The following is a 14,690-nucleotide window of genomic DNA, read 5'->3' on the forward strand; positions in this document are numbered from 1 at the left end:
TCTTTTTGTCGAAATGAAACTTTACTTAATATAATGGAGTTACGCAAGTAATTTTCTTCAAATTAGTTCGAAAAGAAAGAAATGATGTCGCAACTTTTAGTTAATATCCTGAAGTATACGAACAAACTCGTGGAGTCACCGTAGTCGAAGTAATCTGATTCTGTACGTGGCTGTTTTTTAAAGGACCAAGTACCACTCGCGCGAAGTACTTTGGTCTTTTTATTTCTAACGAATTACGGTGCATGCTTTTCTGAAGACGGAAGTACACTTAACTAACGCTCATACGTACGCGCATTTGTGAGAATTAGCGTAGATCTGCTGTTACGCGTAAGAAGATCAGTTGTATTTGCAGATTTTTCACACAGCCGTTTCGTTTTAGTATTTTGCGTTACTTCTGTCTAGATTTTTATATTTAGATTATTTTTGTGTGAAAAATTAAAAAATTTCAAACTATCAATTAATACGTAGACATGTTTATACATAATATATGTTTGAACATAGAGATACTAAAAATATTCTACCAATCTTTTATTAGAATATATTTCTGTAACCCTCATCTATTAGATTATGATCCCTAAGCAATTAAGCGCGTTAGTAAAAAATAATTGAAATTTCAATATCGAATTCAATATGGTAAATAATGTTCACTGGAAAAATTATTCAAATGTGGGTTTCCTGGTCTTGAAGATTCATCAGAAAAAAATTTAGTTGAAACCAACAACCTCATATCTATGATTTTTTGTCTTCAAAGCATTATATCTCTTTAAAAAAAATAGAGATATCACAGAGCATTCCTCGTATTTTATAAATAACGTCCGTTGTAGAAAAATTATTATCAAAGATGGGAATGAACTAATACAGATATCATTCGGTTTCCTGGTATTTCATAGATAACATTCATCACAGAAAAATTATCAAAGGTGGAAATTAACATCGAAACATCACCCAAATTCCTTTGTCATAATAAGCGGTATTAAAATCAGAAATTATCATTAAATAAAAAGTTATCAAAGTTAAAATTTAATAGAAGCAGTCATATATTTTATCCAAGTTAGTCTGTTAGTCCATTGTTTCCACGACTTGCAATATTCCAACAGAATCCTCATATTTCCATTAAATGATGCTTCTTTATACATAATTACAAGACTTAGAGCCTTTTTGTGCCTTCGTGTTCTGCCGTTGTTACCAGAAGCAGTATAATGCGTGAAAAGTGAAAATAGCCGGTGAATGGAGTAGTAAGTACTACGTTGCCAGTGCGTACCTATACGCTCAAGGTCTCTATCACTAACGGAAATGCTCGGTTACTTGAGCACGACTATGAAAGGACATTAAAAGTGTTACAGTTTCGCCGGCTTATTACATATGTAACGTCAGACAGTGAACCTTTCTTTCAAAGACGATGATTAAACAGCTTCTTCCCAGCTTCATTACATACGCAATAAATGTACAAAGTTAGATTAAAAATAAATCATAAACTTAGAATTTTGAAAATCATTCGTTTTATTTCATATGTGTTGCTACACAGATGTTAATAAGATATCTTCATTAATCCCTTCAGTGAGGAATTTATTAAGATTTACTGTGAATTTAGAAAAATGTATTTATTGGATTATTTAGATGTATAACAATAACTTCAATTTCAGCGTATGATAATCTCTGCATAGATAGCGCTCTCCGTTCAAAATATCTTATTTGTATGTAACATCAATAGGAGCGAAGTGAAATAAAATGAAACGAAACGGGCACTGTTTTCGTAAACTTGGCCACGCGAGTACAATTGATTGTGCAATCGTAGTCCGCAGTTTGTACACTGTTATTACCGCACAGCGCATACCGTAGTACAGCTACTTTTACCACGATACCGCGTTTCCGGTACTCCCTTCAACTTTGCAATATACCTGCCGTGAACTGAGTGATAAAGTGTGCACCAACGTGGCAAGCTTTCCACTTTTCTTTTTTAAGAAACTTTTGCGTTGCGCGATTTCTTGCTCGTTGCTTACCTTTCTTATTCCTCGCGATGCGAGCTGAATACAAAGAAGGTAAAATAGCAAATTTGACCAACAACTCTCAATTGAGGTATTTTTTGATCGAGAATCTTTGACATTAGCGTCTTCAAGCATTTTTGGATTAGATGTTTAATTCACTGAATACAGACTATTGTTGAACATTGTTATATTCACATCGAATGATCGTGGGAAATTTCATGTTCTTTTTGTCTTTTCTCGTTTTCCCCTCGTTATTTTCCAACGGTTATCGGAGAAAGTTTCTCTCTTCGGCCATCAATGTGGCAAATCATGCAGCTGCAACTCGCAGATAACATCGTAACAATTGTGTAACACTTTGTTACACGGGTACGAGATTCCGTTAAGAAATTCAACTATAAATTACTTTTGCGAACGCCTTCGACAAATTACCCGTGGAGTCATTCAGTTTAAGTGTAACTGCGACGATTTACGAGCCGTGCAGCTTCTACAAGCTAAGGCTTAAGAAACCTTTCAGTGCTCGAGTTTTTTACTTCATTCTGTAACTGACGATAATGCTTTGTTTACCAGGTATTTTATCAGAATTAGTAAAAATATTTGATACAATCAATTTGCAGTGGAACATCTTTGTAAGAAGCCAATTCTTTTTAGAATGTTGAAAATATGTAAAATTGATAATAAAAAGACGAAACTTATTTAACATTCTAATGACTTTGGAAAACCTTACAAAAGTCACTAAATTTTTAAGTGGGAAATTCTACTAAATTCTAATTTCTTATGCGTATTCTAGTTGACGTCAAAACGAATATACATGCATTTAAAATCAAAGTTTAAATAAATCCATCGACAGCCAATTAAATTCAACAACAGGATTAAAAAATTCCAGAAAAATCGTTGGCAGTTAAATAGTTAAAGGAGGTCTTCCTGGAACCCTTAATGAACACCTTTCGGTTTCTTAGTCACATATCGGCTCGGATGGGTATTTCCTGTACCGTCGGACGAAGGGATTACAGTCTCGTGAAAGGGTTCCGCGAACGAACGAACTCTCGTGGTATGATTGTCTCTGGCGTTCTTGACCGAGCAATTTGTAGAATACGCGCTCGTGTGTATAACACGGTCCCATCGGCGAGCCCGAGAAACGAACGATGCGGCTAGAGAAACCTGATGAGAGGAAAAGAGAAGGTCGAGACGAAGCAGCGAGCCAAGTTCGCGAAGGTAAAACGTGGAAAGAGAGGTCGAAGAAGCCGGGAAAGAAGAAGAATAAAAGGGGACTCAGCGAGGACGGTTGTGGATCGAGGAGAAGGGATAGGAAAGACTGGTTGAGAAACTGCTATCACAACGACCGCGACGCTCTGGACTCTCTGTACACGAAGACATAACCTAACCTAACCCAGCGTCTTGTCACTCCGGAATCTTCCTTACGTGTCCTTACTACCTTCGTGTAAATAATTCTTTTTCAGCAAAGTATCCTAAGGGGATGATCGGACGTATCTACGTTTTGTTTTAGAAATGTTTGAAAATGTAGGGAATGTATATAACGGTATCGCAGCGTGCGAGTTTCTTTAACGATCATATAGTATCTATTTTCTTGCGAGTATAACAATACATTCGCTGGCTTAAGAAAGTACAGAATTTATAACGTATGATTTATATTATAGAGATTATATTGCAATTTCTGCATTCGGTCCTGAACAATTTTGTTCCGAGCATTCTGAGGACTAATCCTGTATTCCTTTTCTGCCAAAATCAAAGTGATCTTTCAGAGTCTCTCGTTGAAAGTATCAGCTACGTTAATCGTTTTTGCCTAAACGCGTATGTAAGTACGCGAGCTCATCGGCTATGTCGATAACTTACAATTAGATTGAACGCGTATATGGGTTCATCGTCCGCGGATAGTTAAAACATAGTCAGTTGTTTAATTTGATAGCCAGCAGAACGTCATAGCTGGTGAATGTACGAAGGTTCTTTGTGGAAAGTACGGCTCAGTTTAGCCGAACTTAATTTAACGAGTCGACCACGCGAAAACTCGTCCAGTGTCCTGGTGCTTGTAAGGACACTCAAGACGAGCCACGAAGCATGCAGCGAGCCGTGTGCCAAATTGGACTCGGTTGCCCTCTTCCTACCGTACGAACCTGCCAGTTCTTCTTCCATTAACCGTACGAAATGAAATTAATCTAATGAATAAGGGAACCTGCCTTTCTGATCGTGTTTCGCGGTATATAAACGACAAAGAGAACGTGGAAAATTGAAAAAGAAACGTAATTTTCTCACAGTACTGGGGATGGACAGTATTGCGCAATTCATATTAGGTCATTTGTCCATTCTGTGCATATATGTATTGGGCAGAACGATGAGGCTGTATTATTGTACATAACTCAGTCGAATAGAGGTAAAAATAATAAACTCGAAAATAGTGAAAAATCGAAAGACTTTCTACTTTTCAATTTCATTCGGCACATTTGCCTTTCACATCCGCTTTGTCACCGTGACGTTGTAAAACAGGATCTGCTCAAGGCTACGAAATGGGATGGCTCGATTCAAAGGGTAATCTTCCGCCACTTATGTCTTCGTGCGTCCTTCGAATGTCAGTAGGAATTCACGCAGCATAGCACGAACGTGAATAATAATTGGCTGAAGTAAATGCAGTATTGTATGTTAGGATAAGGGTACTGGTAGTTTAAACGTCACCCGTAGCGTGAAGCAAATGTAGTATAATAATGCAGTGAACTGTAACGTGGGTGAAACAATTTTTATTATTATATATAGCAGTATTTTGTAATTAGCTTTATCTGCGTGCAAACGCTGCAATCCTTAAAGCGAATGATTGAAATTTTATCCCATCGAGTTTCACTTTAAAAACTATGTTCATGTATTTCCACTTCAGGAACGAGCAGTTTTTTTTAATCGATCTGAGATCAATTTTATAAAGACATGACGTAGATGCCGATTGTTGTTACACTTGATCGCCTTCTAGTTTTTATTTCACTTTTACTCGAGCCAGTTGCAACTTACGCAAGTTGGTAAAACGGTCAGTTAAGACTGCGAGAGCGATGAACTAATTCCAATTCAACAAAGTGCAATAACCGTTATATAGATACACGAGCTAATCGTATCGATCGACCTTATGTAACGCGGAACTTTGATTTCAGTGTCTAAGCTCGGCCCTATCAAGCGTTTAAACCTTGTTTATCGCTGAACAGAAATTCCATCGATTGTCGTTAGAGCTCCGAAAGTGTTCGACTATTTCAATTGTATAATGTTGAAAGATTCGTCAAAAGATTACTCGAGAATTCATTTCATTTTCATTTATTACTAAGCATACTTGTATCGAGGGTCGAAAACGTAATAAAAACGAACTGAATTTATAATCGAATTCAATTTGAAGAAATTCCAACTTTACTTTTAACTTATGAATTTCAGAACTGGATATAAATTGAAGATTATAGCACTACATTATAAACAGCTATTTCCTATTTCATTGCAAAACTTGTATCTTGTTGCAACACGATTATTCCCACATAAATAATGAGAAGAAACTCTTCTTCCTTTATTGCGTCTAACAATCATCATGGGAACAAAAGAAAACAATCAATTTTATAATCAAACTTGACATTCTTCTCCTATTGTATGGTTATTATAGAGATATAATAGATTTCTGTTATGTATTATAAATTTATGTGATAGATTAGATTCTTAAATACTGAAGAAAGTAGACCTTTCTTTAACAAAATCATTTTCAATTCTATTATTCTCATTCACTACCGAGACGAGCAACCCAATTATCGGTTTTATCTGCAGGCACAGGAAAGATAATCGGCTGAACCTCGAATCTTCTTTAGAAGAGAAAAAACAGGCCTGAAACGTGATTAAACGATCGTTCGATCGAAAGAAAAAAAGAGGAGAAAGACTGCCGTGACTTGGTAGTGCAAAAATGATAGCGTGCACCGCGTTTCCTCCCTTCTCCTGAAGGATTTCCCTTCAAAGGGCTTCTTTCTCTCTAGGTCGAGCACGCGATGCTTACAAATTTACGTTCCATTTACATATCGCGAACCGCCAGCTGCCTCGTTCCAGCCGATTGTTCAATGAACTTTAAACACTCTGTTTCACGCTGCATCTCTCCGCCCGTTCTTCACGCATTCGCATGTGTATAATGAAATTTGCACTATTAACCCCGTTGGGATTACAATTCCAATCTACTGTTTTTATGAGAAGATAGTTTTCTACTCTGCTTTACTTGTTATCTTTGCTTCTTTCAACATATGAATTTACGGATTTCATAATTTTAGAAATATTCTTTGTAAATTTCGCTTTCGTAGCCACAAAAAATCAATGAAATGGGATTATTGTTCTTGAAAGAACATTCGATTACCGCTGAAAAGATTCGATATTAAGGAACAATTCTGATAATATTCTTTAAAGAGGACAAGTAGCTCTATCAATAATTTTATTGAAGAATACTCTAAAAATATCCTAATTAAGGATGAGGTCACATTATATTTCGAATCCATACAAATACACATTAATATGTAATGGTAACAGAGTCATATCTTTCTTCTCCTACTTATCCCCATTGTTGACCTCATTCTGCAAAGTACTTACCTACATTTACTTTGTTCTAAACAGAGACGTAGTATCATTTGTTATAATTTTTCAATAAATGTGCTATTTAAATGTGCTATTTAAAAAACGAGTTAATAAAAGCCATTTTGGAAAACCTTTTCCTGGAATTCTTTCTAGGTAAAGGAAACTTGGATTCTAGAAAATGTAGACGAAAAAAGGGCGAAGATCCAGTCGTGGGAATGCACAAGTTGTGAGAATGTGCACTGAATTGTCGGTGATTTTCTTCTGTGCTAATTCAAGGTTTTGCTCTGCTGAACGAGTTACTCTTCGACTCTTGAACAACGACCGTGTGTACATTGTGCCCTATGCACATTGTGCAGTCCACGCGAAAACCTGTCATTTCTGCACTTTATGTCTCGACATTAAAATTGTACTGCGTGAAATGATTAGGAAATTGATATACATATACATATCTGATATACATATTTTTTCTATGCATCAAGGAATTATTGAAATGAATGAATCAAAGTCATAAATGAGCAATAAAAAATAATAATAATAGTAATAAATTTTATAGTATAGAGGAAACCTAATAAAATAGATAGAAACGTTTTTGTTATATGGAGTAAAATTTTATTTATATACATCTTTCGGAAAACCAGCAATTTATATAACTAGAGTTCACATAATAGGAGATAGATCACTGATTCTCTACGCAACAACAAATTTTTCGTGGATCTGATAAGAGTTCACGTCCATATAAGTGAATTCAATCAGCATGAGTTAATTTAATCGGTTAGTAAGTAAAATTTCCATCAAATAATCGAAGCTTCATCATTCGTTTATGGAAACCTTCGAATAAGATTATAAATATAGAATCAAAATAAATCACTCAAAGTTACATTCAGAACATTCAGAATAACTTACTTATTATAAAATCTCGTAGTTATCATTTCCAGTCACTCATTCTCAATCAAGAATCTTTCAAAAATAGAGAAATTCTGTTTCCTGAGAATGATATGACGTAACTGGTAGCGTAGCCCGCTAATTTTTCTTTGACGTTTACATCAGAAGGCCGCGTCTATCGGCGAGAAACTGGTTTGACGCTACGACAAGCAGCGCCGGCTCGGATTGGCATTGGACCTCCGGTGTAATGTACTTGAACGCGATTGCATTGGAGAATACAGAGTCGGACTGTACTCCGTCTCGCAGTAGCCGTTTAGACACGTTACCAGGAGGGAAGAAGAGATATTTGGCTATCTGCCAGTGCAGCCGACCGAAATGAACGAGGTTCACGGTCGAGACTGGAATTCAGAAGCCACGGCCTGCGCTCCAAAGCCGAATGAAATCGTAACCGCGGAAACTGCCACGCATCCTCCTTTAGGATAGGTGCACGTTGGATGACGCTGTACTGTTCAGTGAGTGTTGCGACCGGAACGTAAATAAAATAGCATGTTAGTGACATTAACCCTGATGCAGACGAGCGATGCGTCGCGCCGCTCCGATATTTCATCCGGTGACGTTTTGCGATTTAGCGAATTTAGATTTTTAATGACGCAACCCATACGAGACGTACAATCATTCCATATAATAATGAAATTGTATTCTCGCGTGTGCTCGATATTTCGTTTATTTGATAGCGGTAAATTTGCGTTAGATTTGTTGAACTGGGAATGGGTGAACTAGTCTTTAATTATTTGTTTAAAAATTAAAAATATATAATGTTAAAATATTAATTCAGTAAATTCGATAATACTGATATTAATTAATTAAATCATATTGATCCGTCGTGGGTTGAACATTTTTTCAACTATCAATTGTATATGACCAGTGAAAGATTGCGACTTAATCCCCCTTTATTTACTTAATTTAATTTCTCTTTATTTATTCACTTAATTTGTCGCCTACGTGTAATCTTGGAGTTCCCTTCGTGGCTGTTAAACTCGACCAATTTCTTGGAATACGTTCACTGAAAATCGATCCACTATACTACCTTTCTTATCGATGTACTATGCCGACTGATATCCAGTAGATTCTCTGCTTTTGACGTGTTACGTGAGTGTATTTAATTCGAAAGTTCCGGGTCGATTTTAATAGCTGTTTTAGCTAGAAACCGTGAGTTCAGGGTAGGAGCAAATGGCAAAAGTTTTGGGGCTGCTTTTATAGGAGTTATGCAGTCTATTGCTATCAAATGCAGACCGAAAGAATTGAGAATGAATTTCAAAAAAATAGAATTCTCTCGCAAAACAATCAACCATCAAAACTTTCTTCAAATCATAATTAAGGATCCTTAAAGCTACCATTCACTCTTTTACGATACGCAAATCCAAGAACCAAGCTTTCTACTCTTAATAAACCCAAACCTGGCCATAATGAGCTATATATACCAACAATTAACACATTCAAGTCATTATATAAGTATAGGTATAAGATAAAGGTCACAGTATGTCCACGAGGGATCGAGCTTCACGTTATGCTCGTAATAGCGAACCAACGAGGATTTCGAGTCGGCACAAGCTTCTCCAGGTTAAACAGAAGAAATTCAGCAATTTCTGTGTGCTGGTATTGGCAGTCTAGCATAGTGGCTGGCTGAGTCAGCGGCGTTAGACAAAGGGCGAAGGGAGGGAACTTTCTCTTTTTTTTCAGGGGTTCGCCTTGAAATAACCACCCGTCGTCGGCTTTAGCCGACGATGAAGTGCACTTGTAAGCGAAGTGCGGCCAGGAAGCCAAGCGCATATGGTCCTAGGAGAAACACACGCTCGAATTCGACGACGATGCCACGTGTTCGAGGGTCGATGCACCGTTGGTTTCGTTCTTTCGTACGTTCCTGTTCCGATGTCCCCACGATTCCCTCTGGGGATCTCCTTTCGTCGACGGTAGAAAAGAAAAAGCTAGCATTGGGTTAGGTTAAGCACGTCCTGCGTTCTCTATTGAGCGTAAACAATACGGTGAGAGCAGCGGTGATTTAAATAACCCTGGCATAACGAACCTTGAACATGCTTGTTTCGGTGGGAAGCGTTGAGTGTTGCGAAAGGTGCACTGGTTTCATGGTGTGGTAACACGCATTTTGAAAGCGTTTAATAATAATCTTCATGGGGCACATGGTTGAACATGTTATGTTGAATATATCAGATCTTTTCAAAGGTTTTTGCATATTTCTGCGTAAATGAGTGTTAAAAATGACCTCACTGAATATTAAGCGTTATTATTGTAATATAACGGATAATTGAAAGTTTAAATACCTTTATATTTTTATTCATAATACATATAAGTTTGTACAAAGTCCAAACGTATTAGAACAATTGTTTGATCTGTAGACTTCAGTTCATTGGAATGATTCTACGTTACTGTTATGATGTATACGATCAGATCTATAAATCACTTTAACTCGAATGACTCCAGTTCTTTGCTTCAGTTGTTTCTCGAAAGGATAAAGTACCACTTCCATCGAGTACATTGCTCTTTTTACTTCTAATGAATCATAAACAGGGTAGAGACTATTATTGTCGAAACTAAAGCGTACTTACCTCATGTTCACACCTGTGTGCACTTATGAGGACCAGTATGGCATTATTATTGGGTGAAGACGGATGGAAGAAAACATATGAAGTTCTTAAAATACATTCTTGTGTTTCACGCTTTATTCGCTTGTCATTGTTATCAAAATTTTCTCTTAGCACAATACTTTTTCATAAAATATTCGAAATTGAAATAATCTCAAACGCAAAAGTGCAGTAAATTGCTATCTCTTATTTTAACAAATAATCTCTATTTTAAATTCTTTTTCTATTTGTTCTAAATTGTTCTAAATCTATTCGATTTACTCACAGCTTTACAAGTATATGAATAAAAATAGTTAAAATTGTGGATGAAAATAATTTAAGTTATCGTTTCATAAAAAAACATGGTGCACGAACTCTCCGTTTCGAATCGTCGTTTTCCTTAACTTATTTATCCTAATTCTGTCGATTTCTCTGTTCTTATCAAAATGGGACAAAATTGTGAATTCTAAATTGAATTTAACTTTGATAACTAACGATTGAATGGGTGTTTTTACGATAAGCCAGTAGGAAGGTTTTCGATTGCGCGCGGATGGTACGATATCGATTCGATGCCAAGGGAAGAAAAAACGAATGCACGATAGTTGGACGATTACTTTCGACCGAAATGCACAGACAAGTCGCCCTGCTTTGCCAATTTTTCGACGCGATTTTTCGCCAATGCTGCATTCTGCCGCCCGTCTGCCTATCCTCGTTTCGATTTATCGAATCGTTCCAAAGAGCGTGCGTTTACCCAGAAAGATGTCGTGAACGCGGCCTTACATCCCCATCTGTAAATATTAGGACATCTATGAGGTAAACTAAAATAACTGAAGAAAATAAATCTAGTCAGCGCAAAGAATCAACAGCAAATTATTGACCTTTTTAAGAATTATTACCTTATTTGAAATTGTAGATTGTAATTAAATCCTGCATGAACACAGGGTTCCGATCGATTAATCTCTTCGCTGACAATCTGGATCAATTGCCATGTTTTGTACGAGACTGGAATATGTTCTCATTTTTGGATGGAAATTATTTATGTTACTCTGTTGCGTGGAAAATTTGCTTTACGGGACAAACCTGGAACTATTTCGAATCGGAAGTTGTTGAAACTCCTTTGTTCTGCCAAATACGTCGACAGACTTTATAGTCGAGATATATCCTAATGCGAATATTAAAAACTGTGAACATCGAGAAACTTATGATATACATGCGCCGTAAACTATTGTCAGTTGGCGTTATGGGTGTTTTTGAAACTTTATGACTATTTATCGCAAGTGTGTATATCACAGGTGGATAAATTGCGATGTTTTAGTACAGGAAATTTTTGAATAAAATTATTCTTAGCCCTTCTAAAAAGACTTTTAAAATTCCAAAAACAAAATTCAGTATGAATTTTTTATTACAACATATGTAATACATTTTTCCAAGCTATTCATATTTTATCTATTTTTCAAAAGAAATATCAATATGTTAAAAGTCTTCGAACCACCTATTTAAATGAAAGAAAGTGTTCCACAAATTTTAATCTCACTTTTATCGATCACTAATTTTCTACTTCAAGAAGAACCACTCCAGAAGGAAAGAGAGAAAGAAAGCCAGGATCAATGATAGAAACTTACAAGCCATCCTCAACTGGGTTCGTAAACTGAAGCATGGATTCGCTCCGGAAAAAGAAAAAGTATGGCGCGCACAGTTTGTCCGATTTGAGTGACAATACGGATTTCACTTTGATTCGGGCTGGTTCACGCGAGATATCCTGACCGATAAGCGACGAAGGCCTCCGCAAAATGTTGCGCATTGCGTCTTACAACACGCAGTGCCAGCTATAGCTTCCGCCCGCTGGGGTGCATGCCACTCTCTCCCTCTCTCTGCAGTTTGCAGGTGGTCAACCTCGTGCTTGCCGTCTTTGTGCAGTGCTGAACTTCCATCTTCGTCTCGATCGAAGCTGATCCGACAAGGAAAAGCCACGCTGTTGGAATTTCTCTTCATTCTTTCCCTTTTTCTTCTTTTAGGAAGTGTGTGTAGGGATGTTTGTATAGATGCTTGTTGGTTTATAATGGAAAATGTGGTGAACAGATTAGTTGACGATAGAAGTGAAGCAATTAAATGAATATATGAAAGCTGGATTTTTATATATTTGTCATTGTTACGTATATTTCGTATATTTTTGCACATTACAATTTTTCATACATTCAAACAAATCCGCAGTGTAGTCGTGGATATTTGTGTTATACAACACTTGACATTTTATTAGCATCGTAACGAGGTACGAATGTTATGATAAAATCTGAAATCAATTTGAAAATATACCTAGAAGTTATAAGATGTCTCCAATCGAAATCCCTCAATTTCGAAGTCTGTAATAAAAACGTTTGTGTTTAACTCCTGTTTAGATATCTAACACGGCAGTGATACAGGAAAAGTGATCCACCCGAGGTCGAGTTCACTTTCAGTGAAAATTTCAACCCTTGTGGAGAGCGCGCATATTTTTAGGGAGCAAGGAAAGCGTCTCTCGAACAGATCCGGTATATCCTCAACTTAGTAATATGCTGTTAGTAAAAGCAGATTATCCACGGGCTGCAGTCTTGCCCTTGTGCGTAAACGCATACCCTCTCTCTTACCGTATTTCGTGTGACAGCTGCGGTGCTTAAAATAGGGGTTCAGTAGTTCAGCAACGTACACCGTTGCTTTTGTACAGCCACGATAACACGAGCATGTGCTGGATAAATCGTGCAGCGATTGTCGTACTGAATAAACCTGATTTTTCCTTTCATAGAGCTCGTTGTATGCTGCTTCGGCGACAATGATGGACGAATCACCGGAAAATCTATTTCATTTGCATGCTTCGTTGATTACTGTTCTTCCGCTGTTGTTTGGCAAAAAGTAACGAGAACTTATGCTGCGTTGAACTGATTGGAATTTTATATCAATAATAAAGATTAGTTTGTTTTTATAGAAAAAATTATAAGAGATATTGTATTATAATAATGATCTGTATTTTTGCAGATGTTAAAGATTTAGACATTAGAATGTTAAATCAAAAGGTATGGGTATTTTAATTCAAAATATTTGAATAATATACCGCACTGCATATGTTTGAACAGTATAATTTTGGATAATAAATTATTAAATTATTTGAATATCGTGTTAAATTGATTATACGTGAAATTTGGCCTAAATTGGTGAAACAAAAGTCATGCACCTCCTTGTGGGGTGAGTAATTGATACGATCGATATAAGGAGTCATTAGTGACTGAGAATATTCATTGGTACATGAATAGTCTTTGGAACTATTCCATTGAAATAAAAAGAGAATTAAAAATTCAACAGTTCGAAGTAATATATATTTATAATATATACGTTCGAATCACGTTATTTAAAACTTCCTTAAATTTTACAAAATACTGCTGTGAATTATTAAAATTACTTGACATCGTAGATATCGTGTATAAATTTTAATTTTGCGAATTCAGAACAGGATTAATTTCGTATTGATTTTCATTCGCATTTTAGTATTAGAAAAGAATGGCAATTAGTTTTATTCTACTTATTGATCGAATTCTGGTTGGTTACCGGTCAGCAAAACACGTTGCTATATAATTAACTATTTGCATACGTTTTGTAGACTAAAGGGTGAACTTTGATAGAAACTCCAACTTTACATTTTGGACCTAGTCAAATATTTTTATGCGCTTTTATACACCTTTTTGGTGCGTTTTTAATGGTTTTAGTATTTTATCTAAAAAGAATAGGATAATTTTTAAGGTATTGAAGAAAAGAGATATGAAAATACATAAAGATACCGTCGAGTTTGACACGGAATGCTTTGTGAACACGAAAATATGTAATATTTTCAACGTCTCAAAATATTTCTTAGAACTCGAGCAGCTTCTAGGTCGTTGAAAAATTTTCCGTTCTTTTCCCACAGTTTAATATCTTGAATATCGTTCACGTTGACGCGAACTTTTCGAATCGGAAATTCAAAAGAGGCTGCATAAAATGCGGGGCGAATACGGCAATTCTCAGATGTATTTGAATGAGTTTGCAGTATTCGGTCGTTCACATTATATAATTTAGTGTTAAAATTATGGAAAAGGATTGAATACTGAATGTAGAATATTACAAAATATCTAGCGTATTAAAAGTTTGATTTATACAAAAATATCTTTTCATCTTGATAAAATAGAGATGAAGTAGATTTTTATAAAATTTGAAGATGTATGATAAATTGATTTTCTATTATTACTTGTACTATTCTTTTTGAAAATATACAAAGTAGCATGTATACAAGCCTCTGCTGATACAGATGCGCTTCCTAATTTCAAAATTTCCTAATTATACCGCGTTTAAGCTTTAAAGTTAGTTTTACTGACGACACCGCGATGCTATGCAAATGATTACATTGTCGCATTAATGCATGCTGTTATGCCATGTTACACGGTGTGGTAGTCAAGTACTGACATCCCGTCACGGAATAACTAAAAACAGAAAAGTAAAATGCTCCATTTTACATTTTTAATTCATTTTTATCATGTAGAAAATAACGCACATAGTAGTATTATAAAAATTACAATAATGATAAAAATTTATTTAAATTGATTAA

The 14,690-nt window shown here is 36.0% G+C and overlaps 1 protein-coding gene and 1 long non-coding RNA gene across 6 annotated transcripts in view; one reads left to right on the forward strand and one right to left on the reverse strand.

Moving 5' to 3' along the window:
* The window catches only part of sdk (sidekick cell adhesion molecule), a 42,411-nt gene that overhangs the window by 12,188 nt on the left and 15,533 nt on the right, over positions 1-14,690 (forward strand). The gene's annotated exons all lie outside the window — the stretch shown is intronic.
* LOC143302484 (uncharacterized) lies at positions 10,150-12,071 on the reverse strand. 2 transcript variants are annotated; one of them, XR_013058043.1, is made up of 3 exons: positions 11,707-12,071; positions 10,981-11,265; positions 10,150-10,872 (listed from the first exon to the last, which is right to left on the reverse strand). It is a non-coding gene; the product is annotated as an uncharacterized LOC143302484 (long non-coding RNA). The 2 variants fall into 2 exon arrangements; XR_013058042.1 differs by having other exon boundaries at positions 10,151-10,872; positions 10,981-11,170; positions 11,707-12,027.

This window comes from Bombus vancouverensis, chromosome 3, assembly GCF_051014615.1.
Source record: "Bombus vancouverensis nearcticus chromosome 3, iyBomVanc1_principal, whole genome shotgun sequence".
Taxonomy (NCBI): domain Eukaryota; kingdom Metazoa; phylum Arthropoda; class Insecta; order Hymenoptera; family Apidae; genus Bombus; species Bombus vancouverensis.